Source organism: Gorilla gorilla, chromosome 21, assembly GCF_029281585.2.
Source record: "Gorilla gorilla gorilla isolate KB3781 chromosome 21, NHGRI_mGorGor1-v2.1_pri, whole genome shotgun sequence".
Taxonomy (NCBI): domain Eukaryota; kingdom Metazoa; phylum Chordata; class Mammalia; order Primates; family Hominidae; genus Gorilla; species Gorilla gorilla.
Genome location: NC_073245.2, coordinates 53,465,128 through 53,490,562, shown reverse-complemented (window position 1 = coordinate 53,490,562; position 25,435 = coordinate 53,465,128). Strand labels below are relative to the sequence as shown.

The window sequence follows — 25,435 nt, the reverse complement described above, 5'->3', positions numbered from 1 at the left end:
CAGCCTGACCAACATGGAGAAACCCTATCTCTACTAAAAATACAAAATTAGCTGGGCATGGTGGTGGGTGCCTGTAATCCCAGCTGTTCGGGAGGCTGAGGCAGGAGAATTGCTTGAACCCGGGAGGCGGGGGTTGCGGTGAGCCAAGATTGTATCATTGCACTCCAGCCTGGCCAACAAAAGCGAAACTCCGTTTCAAAAAAAAAAAAAAATTATCGTAATGATTTAAGTGATTCCTTTGGGTTTTATAAGTTTACAATGGTGTTATATTTTTTAAAAAGTATATATAACATCTGCCTTTATTGTATTTGTGTCTCTCCTTCATTTTTGTGTTGCTTTTTGTTGGAAGGAACTTCTGATACTGTGTTAACAGTGATGATAAAATGCTTATTTTGTGCTTATTTTTAATGACTGCATAGTTTGTTTTTTCCCTTGAAGTATAATTGACATTTGGTTCAATAAATAGGTACTCAATCAGGGTAAGAAAATATACCTTTATTATTAGTTTTAGAATTTTAAAATTAAGAATAGGTGTTAGATTTTAACAAATGAATGTTTTTATTTCTGTTGACATGACACAAATAAAAATTTTAAAAAATCTGTTTCTAGGTTCTATTTACTATTTTAAATTTTTGAGCATAAGTTCGGAGTGAGCTTTGTGTGCTTTGTGTATAGTTTTCTCTCTTTCCATTTCTTTTAGCCAGTTTTAGGGTCAGATTAGTAGAATAATTAGATAACCTATATCCTGATCCATTTTTGGCATGATTTCTATAACATGAATCATTTGTTCCTGGAGACTGTGAAAGAATTCACTACTTTTTAGGGGTGTAATTATTTGATTTTTTTTTTTTTTTTTGAGATGGAGTTTCACTCTTGTTGCCCAGGCTGGAGTGCAGTGGCGCGATCTTGGCTCACTGCAGCCACTGCCTCCTGGGTTCAAGTGATTCTCCCATCTCAGCCTCCCAAGTAGCTGAGATTACAGGCATGTGCCACCATGCCCGGCTAACTTTTTTTTTTTTTTTTTTTTTGTATTTTTGGTAGAGACGGGGTTTCTCCATGTTGGTCAGGCTGGTCTTGAACTCCTGACCTCGTGAGCCACCCGCCTCGGCCTCCCACAGTGCTGGGATTTCTGCCCCAAAATGCCTCATAATTTTTTTTTTTGTATTTTAGTGGAGATGGGGTTTCACCATGTTGCCGAGGCTGGTCACGAACTCCTGAGCTCAGGCAATCTGCCCGTCTCGGCCTCCCAAAGTGCTAGGATTACTGGTGTGAGCCACCGCGCCTGGCCTAGTTATTTGATTTTTAAAAGATGTTGGTCTGGTTAGGTATTTTATTTTTGCCAGTGTTAGAATTTTACATTTTTGATTAAAAACTCATCTATTTAGTTTTATCCAAATTTATTAACACACATATTCTCTTACAATTTTATTGCTTCTTTTTGTGTCCTGTTTTTCCAATTTTATGTTTCCTTTTTTTGCACTTGCCAGTAGTATCAATTTTAGTCTATTCACAGCAACTTTTAGTTGAAATATAAAAGTTTAAAAAATACAAAAGGATATAGTGAAAAGTCAGTTTCCCATTCATTCTTATTCCTTGGCCAAATAGCTCCCCTCTCTTAGGCAGCAGCTCCTGTCAGTTTCTTATGAATCCTTCAAAAGTTTTTTGGTTTTCAATTTCAAAATATCTAATTTATTTCTTTTTTTAAAAAAAATTCCTCAGCCAGGAGTGGTGGCTCATGCCTGTAATCCTAGAACTTTGGGAGGCTGAGACAGGCAGATTGCCTGAGCTCAGGAGTTCGTGACCAGCCTCAGCAATATGGTGAAACCCCGTCTCTAGTAAAATACAAAACAAAAATTAGCCGGGCATGGTGGCATACACGTGTAGTCCCAGCTACTCTGGAGGCTGAGGCAGAATTGCTTGAACCCGGGAGGCAGAGGTTGCAGTGAGCCGAGATCACGCCACTGCACTGCAGCCTGGGCAACAGAGCGAGACTCCATCTCAAAAAAAAAAAAATTCCTCTAATTCTTCTGTTTGTTTCTCAAGATTATTAGTTGTGTATTTAGTTCTTATTTTTATTTTTCGGTAGCACAGAAAGCAATACTGCTCTCTATTCTTTTTTCGTGATCTATAATTTCTTATGTAATGATTTTGTTACATTTTCCAACTTCATTATCGTTATTTCATAGCCTATCTTGCAAACAGAATGTTGTCGGATTTTGTCTGTTTAACTTATCTTTGAAGGTTCTATATCTTATATGGGAATTTATACTCTTTAATTTATTATTGCTATTGTATTATGTTTTCTGTATATTGTATGTTTCTTTGTTTTTATATTTGTTGTTTCTTCTCCATTATGTCTTCTGTATTACAGAACATTCTTTGCTTTCTTTAGCTTTAAACAAATTTTAAAGGTTAACAATCTTTCAAATTCTCTTAGTGCTAAACATATTTTTCTGTATTTATTTACTATAATCAAAGCAAAAGCAAGAACTTGCCTTTTCTTCCATATAAGGAAATTTAATTTGCCCCTTTTTTGGCATCTTCTCTTCCTATTCCTTATCTACCTTATCTCTCCAATTTTTTTTTTCACCACTTAATGTTTGTTCTGTGAAGTGTCTTAATTCTTCTGAGCCTCAGCCTGGTACTCATAAGTATTTTGCTATTTTTGATTCAGTTAGTTAACAACCACTGAGGTCTCACTCTGAGCCAACAGATCCTGAGCTGGGTGCAGGAGATACAAAAGTAAAGGCAATTCTGTCCCTGCCTTCAAGGTTGATGAGGTGGCATGATGTGCAAATCAGCCAACAATGGCAAAAGATGTGATGTGTCAGGTGTACTGGATACAGAGAGAGAGAGAAAGAGAGAGGGAGTGATGTTTGGTGAGTCAGTGCAGGCACCCTGGGAGCTAAATGTTACTGTATGTACCAGCAGGGCTTTGTGAGAAAGAGGATAAAGTGAGAGGGCAAAAGTCTGAAGGTGCACAGGTACATCACCCTGTTCTTGGGTTAGTGGCTGGAGATGAGGCTGGACAAGGGATGTTGGGGCCAGATTGTGAAGCACCTTGAATGTTGGGCGACAAGTTTCAGTTTGTATCCTGTGGTCTGTACCAGAGGGTTTAAAGCAAGGGAGTGCCATGTTCTAGTTCATTTTTTAGGAAGGTAATTCTTGCTGTCATGTGAAGCACAGCCTGCAGGGAGGGAAGTCAGTTAAGCAGCTGTGGCAGTTGTCCAGATAAGAGGTGAGAGCAGCTTGAGCAAGGAGATAGCAGTGATGATGGAGAAGAGGAGATATGAGGAATTTCGGGGCAGAATCTAAAATTACCAATGCCTGCCATGGTGGAGATTGGGAATTAGGGCATGCCTCAGAGGAGTTTTTGTTTGTTAGTTTTAGGGAAGGTGGTGATAGATGGTGGAACTACTGACCAACTTGGGGAGTGGCATAAAGGGTGTGGATTGGGTGCAAAGACTAATTTGCAGAGAAGCAGGGGAAAGTTTATTTTAGGACTTGTTGAATGTCTAGGAAAACATATCTAGGAGCAGTTGGAAATATGGATCAGAAACTCAGATGAGATGTTGGGGCTGGAGATAAAGGTGTGAGACTCACTTTGTACCAAGGAGGATATCAAAGCCATAAGAAGAGAGATAAAATCCCTCAAGTACAGCATGTACAGAAATTAAAAGGCCTTAGGATTGGCTGTTGGCAAAGATCAGTCTTTATGTTCAGGAAATTGAACATATTGAGCACTGTAATACATGTCCAGCATGGGGTGGCTAGAGCTTTTTCAGATGGCTGGCTTAGTCTTCACAACAGGCCCAAATGCCACATCCATGCTAGAGAAAGAAGTAGAGGAGATACAGAAAAGTGGTGTGGAAGAGGTGTTTTCCTTCAGGGGCAGTGGCCAGCAATGCCAGCATGCTGAGTTCCCACACAACCTAAGTCAGCTCCCTCTGGAGTCAGGAGGCAAGGAAATGCAGTTTGACTGCCACTCTAGGAAACAGTTTGTTAGATGAATGATGAGGCCACTTGGTCTGGGGGTGGCGTCATTTTTGTTTGTTTACAGATGACAGCTTGAGGTATCCTGATTTGCTGAGCTTCTTTGAGGTTTTATATCTTAGATTGTCTCATTTCTAGACTTTTGTTATTTAAAAAAATAAAAAATAACTCTACTAGATTCCCCTTCATGTAATCTATTTGTTAACTTGTTTACTTGGAGTTTTTTTTCTCTCTTCCTTCTCACATTGTTTTCAGATGTTTCCAGGTCATGTCCCAGGGATCCTCTTTGCTAATGATGTGTGAGACCCTGGGAGTGCCTTCTTGTTTCTTCTTTCAGGTCTTTCCATGCTGAAAGTAGTTTCCTTCTGTCATTTGAATCTTTTGTTCAATTCAGTTTCCTCCAGAGCTCTAATTCATAGATTGTATCTTTCCTGTAGATGACAATTTGCATGTGCATTCTTAGACAACAGGATTGTGTAGTTCTAAGAGCATGGGCCTGGAACCAGACTGCCTGGGTTTAACTCCTGGCTCTACCAGCTACTAGCTGAGTAACCTTGGGCAAGTTATTAGCTTCTTTTGTGCCTCAATTTTCTCATCTGTAAACTGGAGGCAAAATTAGAATCTACTACCAAGGGTTGTGGTGAAGGTTAAATGAACTACCACTTTTAGTGCTTAGAAAGAAAGGTGTCCAGTGTGTGTTCCACCATTGTTAGTTGCTTGTGTTGCCATTGTTGTTACTGTTCTAGGGAAAAATGGTGCAAGAGATAACCTCTTCCTCATTGTCATTTGGACCACACAAATAGTGATAAATTTCAGGCTGTTGGAGCCTTACTTGATGAACTAGAAGTAGGCAAATCTTGGGAATTGGGTTGTATTCCCTCAAGTTTTTAAGGAGTTCAACAAAGAACAATTTTAACCTTGGTCCAGAAGTGACATCTGGAGTTCAAGTGTCCACTATGTGACCTCATCTACCCCATGGCAGTGTTCAATTGATGTCTCTTAAAAACAGGATGTAAAAGTTTTATTTCTACCTTACAAAAAGCTCTTCCAAAAATTTTTATTTTTGCTCTTATAGTTGTCCAATCATCTCATCTGTAGATAACATATTTAACTTCCTCTGCAATATATATGCCTACCTTATTTCAGCTGTCTTGCTGCGTTGGCCAGAACTTCAAAACTATTTAAGATGGTAAAAGTGGCCTGTCTTTTATTGCCTTTTTTTTTTCACATTTGGCTTAGAGAGATGTTTTATATCATCTTTCTTTACCTATATGCCTTTTGTTCTTAGTATTTTTATTAGAAATGAATATTAGCAAATTACATTATTGTATCCATGGAGAGTTTCATTAGGTTTTTCTCATTTAACTCTTTGATTTTGTGTCATGTGTATCTTGAACTATCATTCCATTCTGGGCAAAATTCTTATCAGTTTGGTTATTCTTTTATCATTAAATTATTTCTGCCAGTCATTAAACATTTTAAAATCTATATTCATTCAGAGTTGTTGCCTATGAAAAGGGTTTTAAAAATCTTATTGGGGTTTTTAAAGTTGTACTCTTTGTAAAAAGTTCAAATAATATAATAGTTACAGACTAAATACATAATAAAATTCACCCAATAATCCTATTCTCCCAGAGTCATTGATGTTGGGTTTATTGTGAAACTTTCCAGATTTGTTTCTATGCATTTACATATATATAGGTTTCATGCCCTCTCTAATTCTTTTCTTTTTCTCTTCTTTCTCCCTCCCTCTCCATCCCTCTCTCCCTTCATCTTACCAAAAATGGAGTCATGCAAAGTCCTGAAATGTTTTCATTTAATAGTATATCATGGGAGTCTTTCTATGTCCATTCACATGTATCTACTTCATTCTTTGTAGGGTATTCCATAGTGTGGAGTCATCATAATTTAGCCAGTTCCCTGTTGGTGGATGTTTAAATTATTCCCAATTTTTTGCTAGCACTACATGAAATGTTTTTGGTACATGTTTGTATGTGCAAGTAATTTATAGGCTAGATTACCAGAAACAGAATTGTGGATCAAAGGTGATAAATAGAATAGGGGTTCTTAACCTAGTCTGTGAGTCCCTATAGTTGTATGCAAAATGTCGTGTGTACTATATATTGTGCATTTTCTGAGAATGAGAGTCTATAGATCAGATTTACAAAGAAGTCTTTGGCCTCCCAAAAAGAAAGAATTACCTGCACACAAAATTAGGCAACTTGCCCAAAGTCCATGGTGGAACTGTGATTTAAGCTCATGGTATCTGACTCCATTGGTATTAAAAGAGGAAAAAAGGTTCATATGGAATATACATCAAATTATCTATAGTGCTAATCTCTGAAGGTGGGGTTATGAGAGCTCCACAATTATATTTTTTTAAACAATGAAAATGTGTTTTTTTTTGATAAGCAGAAGAAAAGTAAAATTCACTGAACAAACAAAAGTAATCAGAGTGCTTGTGTGGCAGAAATAGTTAGGGAAATCATATCAACTAATCTCTTGGAAATTTTAAGCAGAGTGAGCAGGTTTGTGAATAAGGGAGCCAGTAGTCCTTCAGGAAAGCTTTGAAAGAATTTGCATCATCTCAAACTACCTCAACGTGTTAATTAACTATAAAGAAAGAGGTCATAAATTGGTAGTGGAAAAACCCAGCAGAAACCACCTTAACCAAGAGGTCAAGGCCAACACCACCAGCAATAAGACATATCAACATCATGAGCCCCATGATATGATGTATTAAGAACACAACATCATTTCTGTGGTATTTTTGCCAAGAATGCATAACCTCAGAGTAATCATGAGAAAACATCAGGCAAACCCGAATCAAGGGACAGTCAACAAAATAACTGTTTAATACTCTTAAAAGTTGTCAAGAACATGAATGACAAGGAAAGAACAAGGAACTGTCACAGGCTGCAGGAGACTAAGGATAAATAACAACTAAATACAGCGGGGATTCTGAATAGGATTCTGGAACAGAAAAGGGACATCGGTAGAAAAAACCAGTACAACTTGAATAAGGTCTTTGGTTTAGTTAATAGTATTAATGTTAAAGTTCTGGTTCTGGTAAATATACAATGGTTATGTAAGATGCTCACACTGGAGAAGCTGGGGCCAGGATATATGGAAACTCTGTACGATTTTTGCAACTTTTCTGTAACTCTAAAATTAGCTCAAAATGATTTTTTAAAAGAAATCTTGGCTAGGTGCAGTGGCTCACTCCTGTAATCCCAGCACTTTGGGAGGCTGAGGCGGGTGGATCACCTGAGGTCAGGAGTTTGAGACCAGCCTGGCCAACTTGGTGAAACCCCATCTCTACTAAAAATACAAAAATTATCTGGGCATGGTGGTGGGTGCCTGTAAACCCAGCTACTCAGGTGGCTGAGACAGGAGAATCACTTGAACCTGGGAGGTGGAGGTTGCAGTGAGCCGTGCCACTGTACCCCAGCCTGGCTGACAAGAGCAAAACTCCGTCTCAAAAAAAAAAAAGGGTTGGGTGTGGTGGCTAACACCTGTAATCCCAGCACTTTGGGAGGCCAAGGCGGGCAGATCACAAGGTCAGGAGTTCGAGACCAGCCTGGCTAGCATGGTGAAACCCTGTCTCTACTAAAAATACGAAAACTTAGCCAGGCATGGTGGCGTGTGCCTGTAGTCCCAGCTACTAAGGAGGCTGAGGCAGGAGAATTGCTTGAAGCTGGCAGGCGGAGGTTGCAGTGAGCTGAGATCACGCCACTGCACTGCAGCCTGGGCAACAGAGCGAGACTCTGTCTCAAAAGAAAAAAAAAAAGAAAAAAAGAAAAAAAATCCTGACAAGATCTTATTTTCTATCTCACTTTTAAGAGTCATTGTGGAGTTAGAGAATCAATTTGGACCTGAGTAGAAACTGGATTAAGAATATGAAAGAAAGCTTAGGGTTAAATCCCCTCCTATAAGTGGGTAAAATATGAATGATGACTGTCCATAGTGCTGCCTATAGGCTCATTTTCCAATATGTTTAATTTCCTAGACCTTTTTAAAGGGTACAGTAGTGGAAAGCTACGATGAGAGATTTTCATGAACATTTTATGAGGCTATGATAGCAGAAAATTAGTCAATGCAAGATACTGCACTTAACTGGAAAAAAGAAATTCCAAACCAGCTTTATGCAGAATCACAGGTCCCAAGATACCACTTAGTAGCCTTAAGGTCTCTGAAGATGTTGCCTTAGTGTTTGCTGCTGAGGCCAAGATGGCCTGAAAATTGTTGCACATCCATGTGAAGGTGACCACACAATCTTCTGGAGGCATTTGTAGTTGAAGGTCCTTCCTTTGTCATTAGGAAGCAGCCAACCTGAAGCACTATACACAGAAAAATCTTAAAAGCTAGAGGTTTATGCATGTTCTCACTTATAAGTGGGAGCTAAACAATGGGTACAGATGGACATATAGAGTGGAGTAATAGGCATTGGAGGCTCCAAAAGGTGGGAGGGGGCTGAGGGATGAAATACTACCTATTGGGTACAATGTACACTATTTAGATGATGTGGACGCTAAAAGCCCAGATTCACCACTACCTAAATCTATTTTAAAAATTGCAAAAGCTAAGGGTTTTATAACATGTTTAGATGAAGAATGGTGCAAAGGGACAGCAGACGGGAAGTCTGCATGGAGTCTAGGAGGAGTTGGAGTGTGGGACTCTCTGAGTACACCTGGCTCTGTCTGTGAAGGGAAGTGCCATATTGGCCTGGGGCAGACATTCTGATTGCTGCAAGGCTGGGCATGCTAGAACACAGGTTGAAAACCCCCAAAGGGGCTCTAAATTTGTTCCTTATGCAGCAACCTGATTAGGGATTCTGTTTCCTAGATGCTTTGATATTAAGAAAGGACAGCTCTGGGTAAATTACGGGAATAGTGAGGCTCCTAGAAAGCTATACCCCTTCTAAAAATGAGGGGAAAAAATCTAATTTGTCTCCATCGAGTTTAGTTGGTATTAAGTCAGTTCTACCCTCACCTAATTAAGAACTGAATAGTCTCTTAATGAATATTTAAAAAATTCTCAATTTACAAAGCTGGAGACTAGTCTTATTCTGTCAGTGGGTATTTCTCAGCAACAGTTATATGCCAGGCACTGTATTACACCCTAAAAACATAGCAGTGAGCAAGACAGTCATGGGTCCCTGTCCTCATGGAGCTCACAGACAAGGAGATTATTCCTCCGAGCCTAAATCAGCCAGCACACCTACCTCACTCAAAGGTGCCTCTGCTAAAAAGGCTTGGTTTACACCAAAATAAGTTTGCTTTTTATTTTTCCCTTGAAGTTAAATGTAAAAATAAATTGTTACTATTTTAATTTCCAACAGTGTTGAAAAAATGTTTTCATTTATACTTTATATATTTAATTTACATAATTTTGAAGTAGCATTTGATGCCTTTAATCACAAAACCTGCCCCTGTCCTAGCCACTTCTTTCAGGCTGTGATGTTGAAAACACTTTGGTAAGGCTTAGTGAGTTTGCTCAGTGCCTACAGAAATCAGAAATGTGTTTACCAAGGCATAGCAATCTCTGAGGCCCAGCATGGCCAGCTGGCAGTGGCCAAAGGAAGCCAACTCTTCTCTGCTGCATGGACACCTCTCCCTTCCTGAATTTAATTTCTTGAGTCAGATTCCAAGTTGTAACCTCAAAGTAGTGAAACAACCAGAGTGGCACTAACTCACTCGATTCTACCACAGTGTTAGTAGCCTCTTCCCTGGCCCTTCCTCTAGAGGCTCTGGGATGTATTATTTAGTAGAGATATGTCCTTGTTGGTAAAATGGTTATGGTTATGAATTCTTTGCTTCTCTATATAAAGAGTGCAGTGGATAAATGATGAGTAGTATTTATTTCTTAGAAAAATCAAGGAAAAGTTACTGGTTGATATAATTAATTTGTAAGACTTAGCTCTACGAACCTGGTGGAGTGTAAGAATAGTTGATCCTTTGCTGGGCGTGGTAGCTCACGCCTGTAATCCCAGCACTTTGGGAGGCCGAGGCAGGTGGATCACAAGGTCAGGAGATCGAGACCATTCTGGTTAACATGGTGAAACTCTGTCTCTGCTAAAAATACAAAAAATTAGCTGGGCATGGTGGCAGGCGCTTGTAGTCCCAGCTACTCAGGAGGCTGAGGCAGGAGAATGGCGTGAACCCAGGAGGCGGAGCTTGCAGTGAGCTGAGATGGCACCACTGCACTCCAGCCTGGGCGACAGTGCGAGACTCCGTGTCAAAAAAAAAAAAAGATCATTTTTTCAAAATCCTTTTGACCTTTCCAGGCATGAATCTTCCAAACCACCCTGACCTACCTTTTATTAAATTCTAGTAGGGTGCCTATACCATGTCCTTTAACAAGCTTTTTCTTACCCTTTTCTGACTTCAAGTCCCAGTTCATCAATGCCACTCTCCCCTTGAAGTCTTCTTTGGTCTTCCTCACTCACTATTATCAGTCTCCCTCGGGTATCGCATGCCCATTGTAGTACCTTTCCTGTAGCACACATTCATTATAGGCTGCTTTGTGATCCCTCTGTTGATGTTGCTTTCTTGTCTCCTGCATTATCAACTCCTTGAGGGGTCAGGGACTTAGGCATTCATCATTATGTCCTCTGAGTATCCAGCATAGTGAATTCGCTAACATCAATTGAGTGTTTACACTGTTTCAGCTACTGTCTAAGCCATATATGCATATATAGCAAAATAATATAAGCAATATAATTGCATTTGTCATAACCCTATGAGAGTGACATGTATTATTCCTATTTTACAGATGAGGAAACTGAGACACAGCTTAAGAATTTTGCCCAAAGCTACAAAGGTAATAAGTGGTAGAGTTGGCATTTGAAGCCAAGCAGTCAGGAGTCAGGGCTTCTAGTCATTACTTGATACTGGAATAATCTGCTGTGATGCCCATGCTCCTTATTGTATGCTATAATGACATAATAACAGCTAGCACTTCTCAAACACCAACTGTGTGGCAGGCACTGAGCTAAGTGCTACATGTTTATTATCTCACTGAATCCTCACAAAAATCCTGTGAGGCACTTGTAATTATTATTCCATAGATGAGGAAACTGAGATGCAGAGGAGCTGGGGTTAAGCAACTTTTACCAGGCAATGCTAGAGTGTGTGCCTAGTACGTGTTGACGGGTGAATAAGCAAATAGATGAATAACAATAGGGATAGGATTTGAGAAGGGAACTAACAGGTATTTTTATTTTTATTTTTGCAGTGTCCCCCTCATGGCATTAAAGTTTTCTTCCTTTCTTCCTTCCCTCCTTCTGGTAGAGACAGGGTCTTGCGATGTTGCCCAGGCTGGTCTCACACTCCTGGGCTCAAGCAATCCTTCTGCCTTAGCCTCCCAAAGTGCTGGGATTACAGGCATGAGCCATTGCGCCTGGCTGAGAACTAACAAGTATTGAGTACCTTCCATTTTTTTTGGTAGGAATTTTTTTCCAACATTTTATTATGAAAAATTTCAAACATACTGCAAAATTGAAAGATTATTACCATGAACAACCATATATCCACTACCAGTTTTCAGCCATCAATATTTTACTGATTTTGCTTTCCCTTTATCTAGTCATTTGTCATAGTATTTTCGATGCATTCCCCCCTCACTATTTCAGCATGTTTTATCGCTAAGTAGAGGTAATTATTTGTTTATAGGTTTCTTCTTTGGAAGTAAGATGTGTGCATTTTATTGTAGTTAAATCTTAACTGTATATGGACCTGGTTTTGACAAATGGATACACCTATAAAACCCAGACACCTAGAAGGATATTATCATTACCCAGAAAGTTTCCTCATCTCCCTTCCCAGTCAGTGCCCACCCCTACTCCCCAGAGGAGTATCTACTGTTTTTATATTGTATATTCATATGGCATCCTGTTCTACCAGAATTTAAAGTGACTCACTCTGGTCCATAAAATACAAGAAGAAAACATAAATGAGAAGTAGATGGAAAAAAGAAACCAAGGTAGGAATATTAAATGGAACCAGGAGACCACCTGGAACTTTTATAAGTAATACATTATTCAGTCCTCACAAAAGATATACATAATTATTTCCATTTTATAGACAAAGAGGCTACAAAGCTATGTAGCTAATAAGTAATAGGGACACTTTTACTCCAAGTCCATACTTTTTTTTTTTTACTGTAGTCCCAAAAACCAAGACAACAGGTAAAATAAAAGCTTATTTTAACTGTGAATGTGGTCTCAAATAATATACGCTAAAGTATTTGCAAAATTGTGTTTCCTCTTCTTGTTGGTACTTTGACCATGAGAGATGGCAAGGGTGGGGGCACTAAAATAGTCCTGCAGTCCTTACAAATTTCCTTAAGGTCAAGGTTGGCTTTGGTTTATCCTGTGTGGCCCTAGAGATGGGATTCCATGTCCTCAGTTATAGAAAAAGACAACTTTTCCAGGACTGGTGATAAGAGTGAGAAGTCTTGAAATGCCCTGTCGACTGTTAATTAGGACTATAGCAACATCAACAAGGAGGCATCTTACATATAACAGACTCCTGGCCAGAGTTTTCAGTTTTGACTTTAGTGGGGTTCGTTTGTTGTGTTGAGGAAGAGAAAAGATAACATTTTATAAAAGAATTATAAACCTCTAATAGGGGACCTTAGAAATCTGCCTTCTATATTCTGTGTTGTCTCCTTTATAATAATATATTGTATATATAAGTAATGGGTGAGGAAGAACTGAAGATTACTTTAGAATTTCTTACTTAAAATCCCAGAAAAGGGATTGGGCATGTTATATGGTAGGAAGGCTGTCACAAGACTCCTGGATAAAGTTAGAGAGAAACTGAAAAATAAAAGAAGATGAGCATGTTACAGTTAGACTTACTTGGCAGTATAAAATGAAGACTTTCCTCTTCTGGACTGTGGCCACCAGCATCGCGGGATGACACTGGGTTTGGCTCTGTTGGGCCACAGGGGACTAAGATGTACTCACATGGTCTCAGGTGATGGATTAAGAAAACACAGGAACTAGCTCAGTGGCGAGGCCTAAGAAGACCTAGAGCAATGACTCTGGAAACCACTAGAAGTGAGCAGGCATCCAGTAGTCCTGCTCTACTGTCTGTACTGTCTTCTCTCTACCCCCTGTCCCCTATCCCTCTGCTCCCTAACTTCTCATTTCCCACTCCCAGCCCCTCCTCCCTGGATCCCATACCCAAAGTCTGAAAAGAGGACATTTCCTGGTCTTTCAGGCCTTCTGCCCTGTGCCTCTGGTCTTTTGGAGGGTAAGGCAGGTATAGACAGCCAACTCATCAGTAGAAAGATCCACATTAATGGTGGCTAGCAATGATAAAGATTATTTCCTCCTTCCTAGGCAGCAATACAGTTATCTTGAATAGACTGCTTTATTTGGAAAAAACAACATTTTTTAAATTATGAAAGCCATTCTTTCTTATTGTAGATAATCTGAAAAAACATAGGAAAGAATAATGAAGATAATTGAGATGCCCTTAGTGATATCTTGATATCATTCCTTTTAGGTATTTATTTAGAAATTGCTTACATACAGTGTAAAGCCATGTTTTATATATATATATATAGTATCTCACTTTTAGGATATTTATGTATTTATTTATCATGTCTTATCCAAATATTTTTCTGTATCAAGAATGATAAGCATAATTTAAGCATTGCTATTTTATCCTATAGACAGTACTCTACTTTTAGCTTAACTATTTTGTTGAATTTGAAGTGAGTTTTTGTGAACAGCATATAGTTGGGTTGTATTTTTATTCTACTCTGCCAATCTTTGCCTTTTAGTTGGTGTATTTAGATCATTTATCTTTAAGCTAATTATTGACATATTAGAGCTTTAATCTGCCATTTATTATTTACTGTTTCTTTTCTTGTCTTTCTCTGGGTTACTTGAACATTTTGAGAGGTTTTTATCTTGACTTTCTAATAGTTTTTTTAGTGTATTTCTTTGTATTATTTTCTTAGCAGTTGCTCTGAGTATTACAGTATACCTATGTGACTTACTGTAGTCTACTATGATCAGCATTTTACCACTTTGAGTGCAATGTGGAAACCTGACTTCCATTCAGGTCCGTTTACATTCCCCCTTTTAATTTTTAATTTTTTTAAGACACAGAGTCTCGCTATGTTGCCCAGGGTAGAAGTGAACTTCTGGACTCAAGCAATATTCCTGCTTTAGCCTCCCAAATAGCTGGGACTACAGGAGGATAATCTCTCTCTCTCTCTATATATATATCTCCCCATATTTCTGCCTTTTCTGTTGTTTTCTGTTCCCTTTTGATGCTTCAGAATTCTTTTAATTTCCTTTCTGTTTGAAAAACTTCCTTTAACCATAAAAATGTTGTGCCACTTCCTTCTGGCCTCCATGGTTTTATTTTTTATTTTTATTTGTTATTATTTTTTATTTTTAGTAGAGACGGGGTTTCACCATGTTGGCCAAGCTGGTCTCAAACTCCTAACCTCAAATGATCTGCCTGCCTTGGCCTCCCAAAGTCATGGGATTACAGGCATGAGCCAGTGTGCCTGGCCAGGCCTCCATGGTTTTAGATAAGAAACCTGTTGTCGCTTGAATTGATGTTCCCTTGTAGGTAGTATGTTGTTTTTCTCTGCTTTCAAGAGTTATTCTTTGTCTTTAATTTACAGAAATATAATTAAGATGTGTCTTGGTGTGGATTTCTTTGAGTTTATCCTATTTGGGATATGTTCACCTTCTGAACCTAGGTTTACGTCCTTCAGCAAATTTGGGGAATTTTCAGTCATTATCTTTTTGAATACTCTTTCAGCCCTTCTTTTTATTCTCTCCTGTGACTCTGATAATATGAATATTGGATCTTTTGCTATTGTTTCATAAGTGCTGGAGGTTCTGTCTGTTTTCAGTCCATCTTCATGGTTTTGCCATGTTGCCCAGGTTGGTCTCGAACTCCTGGCCTCAAATGATTAAACCATCTCAGCCTCCCAAAGTACTGGGATTACAGACATGAGCTACCACGCCTGGCCAACAGGTGATTTTTTAAAATCTACTTTGGACATTTTGTCTATTAAGAGAGTCTGGGTCCTATTTAAATCTTCCATTTTAGCAGGCAGTCACAGTGTTTAGATGCAGCATGTGAGCTGGGATTTACTCTTGTGGTTCCAACGATGATTTACTTTTCAGAGCCTTTGCAGTACTCTTTTGGTCCACTTGGTTTATCTGGTGCTGCCACGGCTCCCACTAGTCCCTGTTGGTGCTGTCTGATGGGGGTAAGGAGTTTCCCCAGGCCATGCTGCCTGATATCTAGGTAGAGGAGGGAGTCTCCATCCTGCTGGGATGAAGCTTGCTTCCTGGGGGCCCTGTAGTCGGGGGGAAAAGTGTTTCCCCAGACTGCTTTATTGTTAGTGGGGTCCTGAGCTATCCCCCTTGTTGGTGCTTCCAGCTGGCCTGGTATTGTCGGCAGAGCTCCCATTCAATCCTCTGCTGCCCTCTGTTGCTAGGTTGGGGGTTGGGAAACGGAAACACCCTCGGCCACCTTCTTCTATTGAATGGGGGTGTGGTCATAAGATGTGCTGCTATGTTGTTCCTCCAATCCTGGGTCCCTAAGTAATTCACCTTCCTTTTTCTTTCAGACTTCTCCTTTGGTTGCCTTTTGTGTTATTTTCAGGATTTACAGTTGTGCTTACAAGGAGGTGGGGGGAGAAATGGGTTTAGACCATTTTGTCTGAACGGTGACAGGGTTCTATTTAACCATTCATCTTTTGGATGCTAAGATTGTTTTAAATGGTGAGTAGATTAGACTTTGTATTGGAGAACTGGGGGAAGGAGGCCTCCCAACGACCTTGATATCTCAAAGGCTTTCTTACTCCACAGACTCATGGGCCTGGGCCTGGTTGGCCGCCCAGTGCAGGCTATTACTCATCTGCCTTCCGCTTGCTTGGCTGGTGATGTCAGTTCTTCGTGTCTGCTTTAAAGGCAGGCTTTTCTTGTTCTTATGCTCACTGAATAATGCAGTAGTTTGTTATACTTTTAGCATGATTAAAACAGATGAACTGTCACTTTTGTAGGGTCTTTTCTTGGCCTATCCTTTTGGTCAATATTGTTTCCCTTTTGGCAAGGGAATTTTGCAATTTATTTTAAATTCAGTCATGCAAATTGTATTTAATTGTGACTTAACTATGAGATTTTTTTTTATGTGAACAATTCTGTTTCAGGGCTGCAAAACAATGACCAAGTTTTTCTTATATTAGTGTGAAGAAAGTTTTTAACATTTTCCATTTGTGAATGAGGAATTTGAGGTCATCTCAGTTCTTCCAAAGTAAATGTGCCTTTAAAAAAATCAGAGTGAGAAATCCTTTATAGTGGAAGTCATGGGTAATTTTGTATAGTTTACAAGAATAGTTTTGCACAAATAATTTCAGGTTAAAATTGCATACTATTTATCCCCACCCATTTCCTTTATTGGCTGTGACACACAGGAATTACGCCCATTGCTTGACTAACCTTTCTGACCTTTTGTTACTTGGCTATAAATTGACTTGGGTCTTTTGCAAAAACACTGTCAGGGGGGAAAAATCTTTTTGTTAGAACCCAGCCAGTTCCTGCTTCAGTGGAGAACAGTTTGTTCTCCTGAAGAAATGAGCCAGTTCAGTGAACAGAAAAACATAGCCATAAACTGGCATCGTCAAACACTGCAAAAGCGATTGCCCACATTCATTCCACAGAGGAGGGAGTTTTATAAAAGAATGAGGTTTTGGAGAGAGAAATACGGTTTTGAGCACCATGGGCTTTAGGTCAATGTAATTGACTCGTTAGAGTGAGCTGTAACCACATAAAAAAATTTTCTTTTCCTGAGCTCTGGCAGCCACCAACATTTTAACATTTTAACATTTTAAACAGGAATATTGTGGAATTCTCCTGCTGCCTGCTTTCAGTCCTCTTGACTGTGTTGTATAGCATGTATCCTCTGCATTTCATCTGATGTTTCCATGAGATTGGAAGCTGCCTGTGTTCAGCAATGCAAACATTTCCCAAGTAACTGCTCTATGCAAAGCTGAGTGTTGTTATACTTTTAGCAGAGAAGACATTAATAATGGTCAGTGAATTACAAAAAAAACCCTGAGAAATCGTTGTATGACAGGCACAGGTGCAAAGTAGTAGAAAAATGTACAAGACACGGTTCTGGACAGACTGTACCACAGAAGTAGAGGCATTTGAGAGAGGTTTGAAGTCTGTTAAAGAATTTGCCGAATGGATGAGAAGAGTATTCTCATCAAAGAGAGGAGTAAATGTAAAGCTGAAGAGTGATGACCCAGCATGGAATTTCAGGTACTATAAGTAGATTTATGCTTGGGTGTAAAGTATAAGGAGGGAAACGAGTAGCAGACAGTGAAACTGGAGAGGCGCAGGGACCTGATACCATGGGTCTCAAATGCCACCTGAAACAGTTAGGAATTTATACTGTAGGCCATGGGAGGCTCTGTAAGAGCTTGAAGCAGGGGAATGGCCTAGGCAGAGTTGAGGTAGGAAGATGTGGGTTTGTAAGGAACTGTTCAGAAAGGGTGGGTTGGACCAGACTAAGACAGGACCATGATACCAGGCTGAAGTGGGCAGACTTTGTCCTGCAGGGAATCACTGAAGACAATGATATGTGCTCTAGAAAGGCAAATATGGTTGTGATTCAGGGGAGCATACAGGGAGGGCAGGGTGCAGGCAGTGTAGATTGCTGAAGTTACTGCAGAGGTTTACAAGCCACAGGAGAAGGATGGTGCTGCAAAACCTTACTCAGCGTGCAAGTTGGTCACTGGGGAGTGCAGGGGAAGAGGAAGGAGGCAAAAAGCCTGAACATGCTACTTAATTCTCCTGTTAAAGACACTTAACAGGCACTTAATGCCTGTTAAAGATACTTCCACACAGACTATCTTGTTTAATTTTTATAGTGGGCCCCATCTTGTCTATATTCAGATGATTTCCATTGTGCAAAAGAGAACTGAGGTTTGGGAGGTTCAATACTTTGCCCAAGACCCAAATGACCTACACTAGGAAGTAGCTGAGTCCAGATTAGAACCCAGGTTCATCCAACTCTGAACACAGTGACATGCCACCCTTGACTAGTACTTGCTATAACTGAGCTGCCCAGTATTAAGCAAGTCTCAAAATGTGTATGTACTCTTTTTTTTCTTTTTTGAAACAGGTTCTCCCTCTGTCACCCAGGCTCCTGCCACCCAGGAGTCGGTGGCATGATCTTGGCTTACTGCAGCCTCGACCTCCTGGGTTCAGGCAGTCCTCCTGTCTCAGCCCCGCCAAGTAGCTGGAACTGCAGGCATGAGGCACACGCCACAATGCCCATCTAATTTTTGTATTTTTGTAGAGACAAGGTTTTGCCATGTTGTCCAGGCTGGTCTCAAACTCCTAGGCTCAAGCGATCTGCCAGCCTTAGCCTCCCATAGTGCCAGGATTACAGGCATGAGCCACCATGCCCAGCCATATACATACTCTTTATAAGAGTTCATGTCTATAAATCATAGTACTGCTAATATTTAGATATTAGTTTTTTTGTTTGTTTGGTTTTTTTTTTTTCAGATGGAGTCTTGCTCTGTCCCTCAGGCTGGAGTGCAGTGGCACAGTCTCGGCTCACTGCAACCTCCACCTCCTGGGTTCGAGTGATTCTCCTGCTTTGGCCTTCCGAGTAGCTGGGATTACAGGCATGTGCCACGACGCCTGGCTAATTTTTGTATTTTTAGTAGAGATGGGGTTTCCTTATGTTGGCCAGGCTGGTCTTAAACTCCTGACCTCAAGTGTTCCACCTGCCTCAGCCTCCCAAAGTGCTGGGATTACAGGTGTGAGCCACGGCACCTGGCCTAGGTATTAGTATTAATGCTAATACAATTAATATTTCAAAAGCCTGGATTTTTTTCTTCTTAACCTATTACCCTGTGAAAATATCAGCTGTATCATTTTATTTGTTAAAATCTCACCATTTTAGAAGAATTGGTTTAGGGGAAAGCCCAACCAAATTGGCAAAAAGTATGAGTGAGTGAGTATGCTTAAATAAATGTAATTTTAAAATGTTCAAGGTGTGTCTGTATGTGTGTGTAACAATTCACATTAGAATAATAGACTATGGCTTTCAGAAATTAGAGAACCTTTTAGGACTGATATGAACTTAATGTAAATTTTAGTAAATGTGTGCTTTAATAGGTCTCAGAAAACATACCTTTTAGTATTATATCTGAAGAACAGGCTTACTAAGCAAAAATCATCTTCAGTGAAGTCCCAGGACGAATGAATGATTCTCTTTATGCAGCATTCATTCTACTGTCATGAGGTCATGGAGTCTGTGGTTAGGGCCTAGGAAAGGAGATGCAAAAGAACCAGAAACAAAACTGGCCTACTCTATATCAAAAATATATTCCTGGTTAATGGATCAGCTCCTAGTTAGTTACCAAGGGGAAGTACTGTTCCATTTGATGTTGGAGACTTGAGGTTCCAGCATTGAAGGCTGTAATTATGGAATGTTGCAAGCTGTCTCTTCAGCATCTCACATTTTCACCCTTTCCTTGCTTGCTGCTTCTCAAAGTGGAACCAGAAATAATGAGTGTTTTCAAGGTAGAAAAGTGCAGGAAATGTGGGTAAACTATCTCAATCTTAAGATTACTGTATTATTATCTTTGTGGCATCACTGGTAGAAATTGCTAGGTTTTTAAGAAAAAATTAAGATCTAATGTAACTGAGCTGTGGAGCTGTAGCACACTTCCCTGCCCAAACAGTTGGAATTATATATAGCACAGGAAAAGAAAGACAGCCCTGCTTTCCTCTAGTGGCTGCTGAGCATAGGAGCAGAGCAGGAGAGGCAGTTATGTAACTGGGTGTGCTCATTAGTTGTGCTGTAAATTCACACAGCTGGGCTTCCATGGGTCCTTTGTTCACCTCAGCGTTACCTCTTGCTCCCTTCTTTGTATCACTGGGGCCTGTGCCTGGCACATAAGGAAATACTAGAGTCACAGAACTCAAAGCACAGCACCTGACACAGATTAGAGCCCCTCTGCTCTAATGTTGCAGAGCAAACAGACAAGCAGGCAGCTACAGCTTGCATGGGGCAAGAGGCTGTGGGTGCTGAAGTGTGAGGAGGCACAGCATGGAGGAGTCTGCCAAACAAGCCCCTGGCCACACTGGGAGGCCCCTCAGTCTGTGAAGATGCCTCTGAACCTCACTTTCCTTCTCTATAGAAAGGAGCTTGTTATAACCACTTCATATATAGGTATTACGTGATGCTGTGAAAGTTGAAGGTGGTGACTCATGCAATGTGCCTTGCCCAGAATTGACACTCAGTGGGCATTTTGTAAACATATACTTGTAGGCCCCTTCCCTTTCCTCAACCCCCATCCCCAGCCTCAGCTTTACCTTGTTTTCTTTTTAGTGGGAAACATGGTCCTTTTTGTGAACACTGTCAATAGATCTCTTTTGAACCTCAGAATTCTCTCATCTCTACTCCCTTCTTTTCTTTCCTTCCTCCCTCCCTGAACTAAGTATCCCAACTCCTTTTGCTTTTCCTGGGCCAAAACCCTTCCAAGGGTGAGAGGTGAGGCAATAGGAGATGGCCGAGAAGGTAAGGATGGCACTGCAGTCACAGACACAACACACATCAGTATTTCTCCTTATCCAGTTCCTCTCCAATCCTCCCAAATGGGCATGGGAATTCCAGGTTCATTATGACTATTCTATTAGCATTCCCCCGGTTGTCTTCTCTTTCTTTGATTTACCGAAAGGAGAAAGAGAGTAAGGGTTTTTCTGTTCCAAGCTGTGTGGGTGTAGAATCCATCCTCTCCACTTATAAATGTCCTACTCCCAATCAAGGTCCTACTGGACATTCATCAAAGGGCCCTCATCATGGGATCTCATTTGCCTCCATTTGTCTTTTTTTAAATATGTGTTTTTAAAAAAATAGATACAGGGCCTTACTCTATTGCCTAGGCTAGACTTGAACTCCTGGGCTCAAGTGATCCTACTGGCTCAGCCTCCCAAAGTGGTAGGATTACAGGCGTGAGCTACTGTGCCTGACCCTCCGTTTGCTTTAAGGTAGTCAGAGTCCATACCTGAGGGAGTTGCTGAGAGGACTTGAGTCACACATCTGTCCCTCTTTCCTATCTGGTTCATGGCTTCCTGTTCTTGCTCTGCACCTCCCCAGCCTCCGCATTTAGCCAATCCCCAGTTTCTGGCACATGTTCACCAAAGGCACTGGTTCTCAACTAGGGATAACTGTGTTCCCTAGGGGATATTTGGCAGTGTCTGGAGACTTTTTGGTTGTCATCACCTGGGGACAGTGTGCTCTACTGGGATCTAGTGGGCATCTAGTCAGGGATGTTACTAAATATCCTGCAATTTACAGGACAGCCCCCCAGCACATAGAATTATCTAGCCCTAAATGTCAATAAAAAGATTGAGAAACCCTGATGTAAGGGGTGGTCCACGAATCCCTTTGTGTTTGCCTGCTTCCAACTCTGTGTTTAAGAACTTTTGTTAACCTCAAAAGCATCTCCTCCCCAGTGGATGGCTTCACATCTCTTAAGTTTTCCTTCATACTCACTCCAGTCAGAGTTGATCCTCGCCATAGGGTTTCTAAACTGCTTGTGTCCATTCATTGCAGCACTTACCACATTTGCCTTCTAATAGCCCCCTTCAACATGATATGTTCTTTCTCCTTTGAGAGTAGAGTAAAAGCTTGATTATGAGGATGACCATTGAAATCCCATGTATTGTTATAATAATAATAATAATATTATAAGGCCCCAAACCTCAGCACTAGGGGAGTCAGTGGCACATAGTGGAGTCAGCCCAGAACATAGTGTCAGGAGATTCAGTCTGGTATCCAACTATAATTGTCCAGCTCTGTGACAAAAGATATAACTTTCCTGAGCTTTATTTAGCTTCCACATAGGTAAGACAGAAATAATATCCATTTCCTAAGACTGTTTGAGTCAGTGAGATGTTAGCATAGAACCTGGTCCATAGTGGTCATTCAAATATGGATTGAATCAGGAAAATGAAGCCAAGGTTCCAGATGTGACCCTGATAATAATTGGCTCATGGGGAAGAATGGAACTGTTTCTTATTACCTTGATAGCGGCAATCTTAATTCCAGGCAGCCACATCAGCTAATTACACTTCTTGAGAATGAAGAGAAGCCCTACTGATGCTGGGCTGGTAGCACATCCTATTCACTGTGGAATTACTAGAAAGTGTTGGTGCTTTCTCCTAATTTCATGGAAGCAAAGGGAAATCCCATATGCCTCTGACTCCCCATTATTTTATAGAGGAAGTATTTCTCCCTCTCTTGGAGCACTGGGAACCTAGAAGCATACCCTGAAGGTTGGGAGGTCTGTCCCGACCTGGGTAACCAGAAGTCTGCTGCTTTGTAAAGGGACTGCTGAGGCATGAGAGGGACACCACATCCACTTAGACCCACTACTTTCTGGTACATGGAGACAAGCACAGAGGAAGTGGTATTACATTTTGTTTAGACATTATAAGACATTTAGCTTTTTCCACCAAGCTAAAAGGTTAGTGACAGTTGATCCTGTGGGCAAAGACAATTGCCATATGCTCTTAGGGATAGGGTTATAAAAATCACTTAATTATTAAACAATGGAAGTACTATCTAGTATTTGGCCAGAGGATTTCAAACTTCCTCCATATATGGCCTTATGTCTAGAACAGAATAGAAGTCTGTCCACATCAGGGAAAGAGCTGATTCCATCCTTGGAGATAACTTTGAAAGGTCTTAAGGCCTGTCAAAACGTCATTGGTTTTCCATTCTGTCAGTGGCTAAAGACATAGTACACTAGTAGATCATGGGTCAGAGGCCAACAGACAGATTGTGTTTGATCAGTTAGGCATCAGTGTTCACAGGGTTCACAAAGCTAACAGCTGTGTATGTGGCTCCTCCTCACCCTATTTGCATTCTTTGATTTCTCCTAAGCCACTTTACTCCACATCTCAGGACTTAGCTCTTCACTGTAAATATACTCTTTCTACTCCTCACCCTTAGTGGATGTTTGTGTTTTCTTCTCAGCCAGATGTGCTGTGGTTAAGAATCTAGGCTTTGGAATTGGGAGCACCTGGCTTTGAATCCTAGCTGTTGCCTGTTGCTTGTGTGACTGAGTCAAGTGACTTAGCCATTCAAGCCTTGGTTTCCCAATTTGGAAGATCAAGTTGATATTTAGCTCATAGGGTTATTGTGAGGATCAAATTAAATGAGAAAATAAATGTAAAGCACAGTGCCTGACATCCTATAATTTTATCCAGTTGATGGTAGTAGTAGTTGTTACACTTCTTGAGGGCAGAGACAACTATAGTTTTGAACTCTTCCTCCTTGTACCCTGTCTCTTAGAGCTGAGCATCTAGTAGCACTCACATATTTTAAAATTTGAAATAATGACAGGTGCACACATGTACACACACACACACACACACACTCTTAGAGGATAATCTGATAATGACAGTAATTTAAAACACTCTAGAGGTCATGATTTTAAAGTGCTTGAGCTTACTTTTATAAATATGATACATAAGGGGTCTAATTCATGGATTGGAAGAATAAATATTGTTAAAATGTTCATACTACCCAAAGCAATCTACAGAATCAATGCAATCTCTATCAAAATATGAATGACATTCTTCACAGAAATAGAGAAAACAATTCAAAAATTTTTATTGGAACCACAAACAACCCAGAATAACCAAAGCTATCCAGAGCAAAAAGAACAAAACTGGAAGAATCACATTACCTAACTTCAAATTATACACAGAGTTATAGTAACCAAAACAGCATGATATTGGCATAAAAACAGACACATAGACCCATGAAACAGAAGTGGGCAAAGATTTCTTGAGTAATACCTGGACAAGCACAGGCAACCAAAGCAAAAATGAACAAATGGAATCACATCAAGTTAAAAAGCTTCTGCACAGCAAGGGGAACAATTAACAAAGTGAAGGGACAACCCACAATATGGGAGAAAATATTTGCAAACTACCTTTCTGACAAAGGATTAATAATCAGAATATATAAAGAGCTCAAACAACTCGATAGGAAAAAAATCTAATAATCCCATTAAAAATGGGCAAGGGATTTGAATAGACATTTCTCAGAAGACATACAAATGGCAAACGGGCATAGGAAAAAGTGCTCAGCATCATTTCTCAGAGAAATGCAAATCAAAACTGCAATGAGATATCACCTCACCCCAGTTAAAATGACCTTTATCCAAAAGGCAGGCAATAAGTAACAAATGCTGGTGAGGATATGGAGAAAAGGGACACCTTGTACACTGTTGGTGGGAATGTAATTTCCCACTGTGGAGAACAGTTTGGAGGTTCCTCTAAAAACTAAAAATAGAGCTATCATACAAGTCAGCCATGCCACTGCTGGGTATATACCCCCAAAAAGGAAATTAGTATATCGAAGAGATATCTGCATGCTCATGTTTACTGTAGCACTATTCACAATAGCCAAGATTTGGAAGGCAACCTATGTGCCCATCAACAGATGAATGGATAAAGAAAAAGGTAGTACATATACACAATGAACTACTGTTCAATGATACAAAAGAATGAGATCCTGTCGTTTGCAACAACATGAATAGAACTGGAGGTCATTATGTTAAGTGAAATAAGCCAGGAGCAGAAAGACAAACTTTGCATGTTCTCAGTTATTTGTTGGAGCTAAAAATTAAAAGAATTGAACTCATCGAGATACAGAGTAGAAGGATGGTTACCAGAGGCTGGGAAAGGTAGTAGGGTGGGCGACGGGGGGGAAATAGGGATGGTTCGTGGGTACAAAAAAATTGAATAAGACCTAGTATTTGCCAGCACAACAGGGTGACTATTGTAGAAAATAATCGTACATTTACAAATAACAGTATAATTCAAAGGATAAATACTTGAGGTGATGAATTCCTCATTTACCCTGATGTGATTATTATGCGTCACATGCCTGTACCAAAATATCTCATGTAACCCATAAATATATATACCTACCATGTACCTACAAAAATAAACATTAAAAAAGGGGTTCTAAGATATGTGAGTTACTACTCTTTGCAGTAAGTTCGATGATTTGAAGGGAAAGCATCTGAGCTATATCATCTCAGCCCTCTGCTGAAGTAACTTCACTTGATTATGATATGATTTACTGTCCCATGCTCTGCCTTCTGGAGGATCCATGTAGGAATGGCCTATTGACCAGCCTGGCCAACGTGGCAAAACCCCCCATCTCTACTAAAAAATACAAAAATTAGCCTGGCATGGTGGCATGCACATGCAGTCCCAGCTACTTTGAAGGCTGAGGCAGGAGAATCGCTTAAACCTGGGAGGCAGAGGTTGCAGTGAGCCAAGATGGCGCCACTGCACTCCAGCCTGGGCAACAGAGCAAGAGACTGTCTCAAAAAAAAAAAAAAAAAA

The 25,435-nt window shown here is 40.2% G+C and overlaps 1 protein-coding gene across 12 annotated transcripts in view; it reads left to right on the top strand.

The window, feature by feature from the left end:
• The window catches only part of ZHX3 (zinc fingers and homeoboxes 3), a 138,877-nt gene that overhangs the window by 51,995 nt on the left and 61,447 nt on the right, over positions 1 to 25,435 (top strand). The window contains exon 3 of one of the 12 annotated variants that reach the window (XM_055372982.2): positions 10,768 to 10,815. The exons of the other annotated variants lie outside the window; for them this stretch is intronic. The gene's annotated coding sequence lies outside the window, so the exon portion shown is untranslated. The remainder of the gene's footprint in view (positions 1 to 10,767; positions 10,816 to 25,435) is intronic. 12 annotated transcript variants of the gene reach the window in all.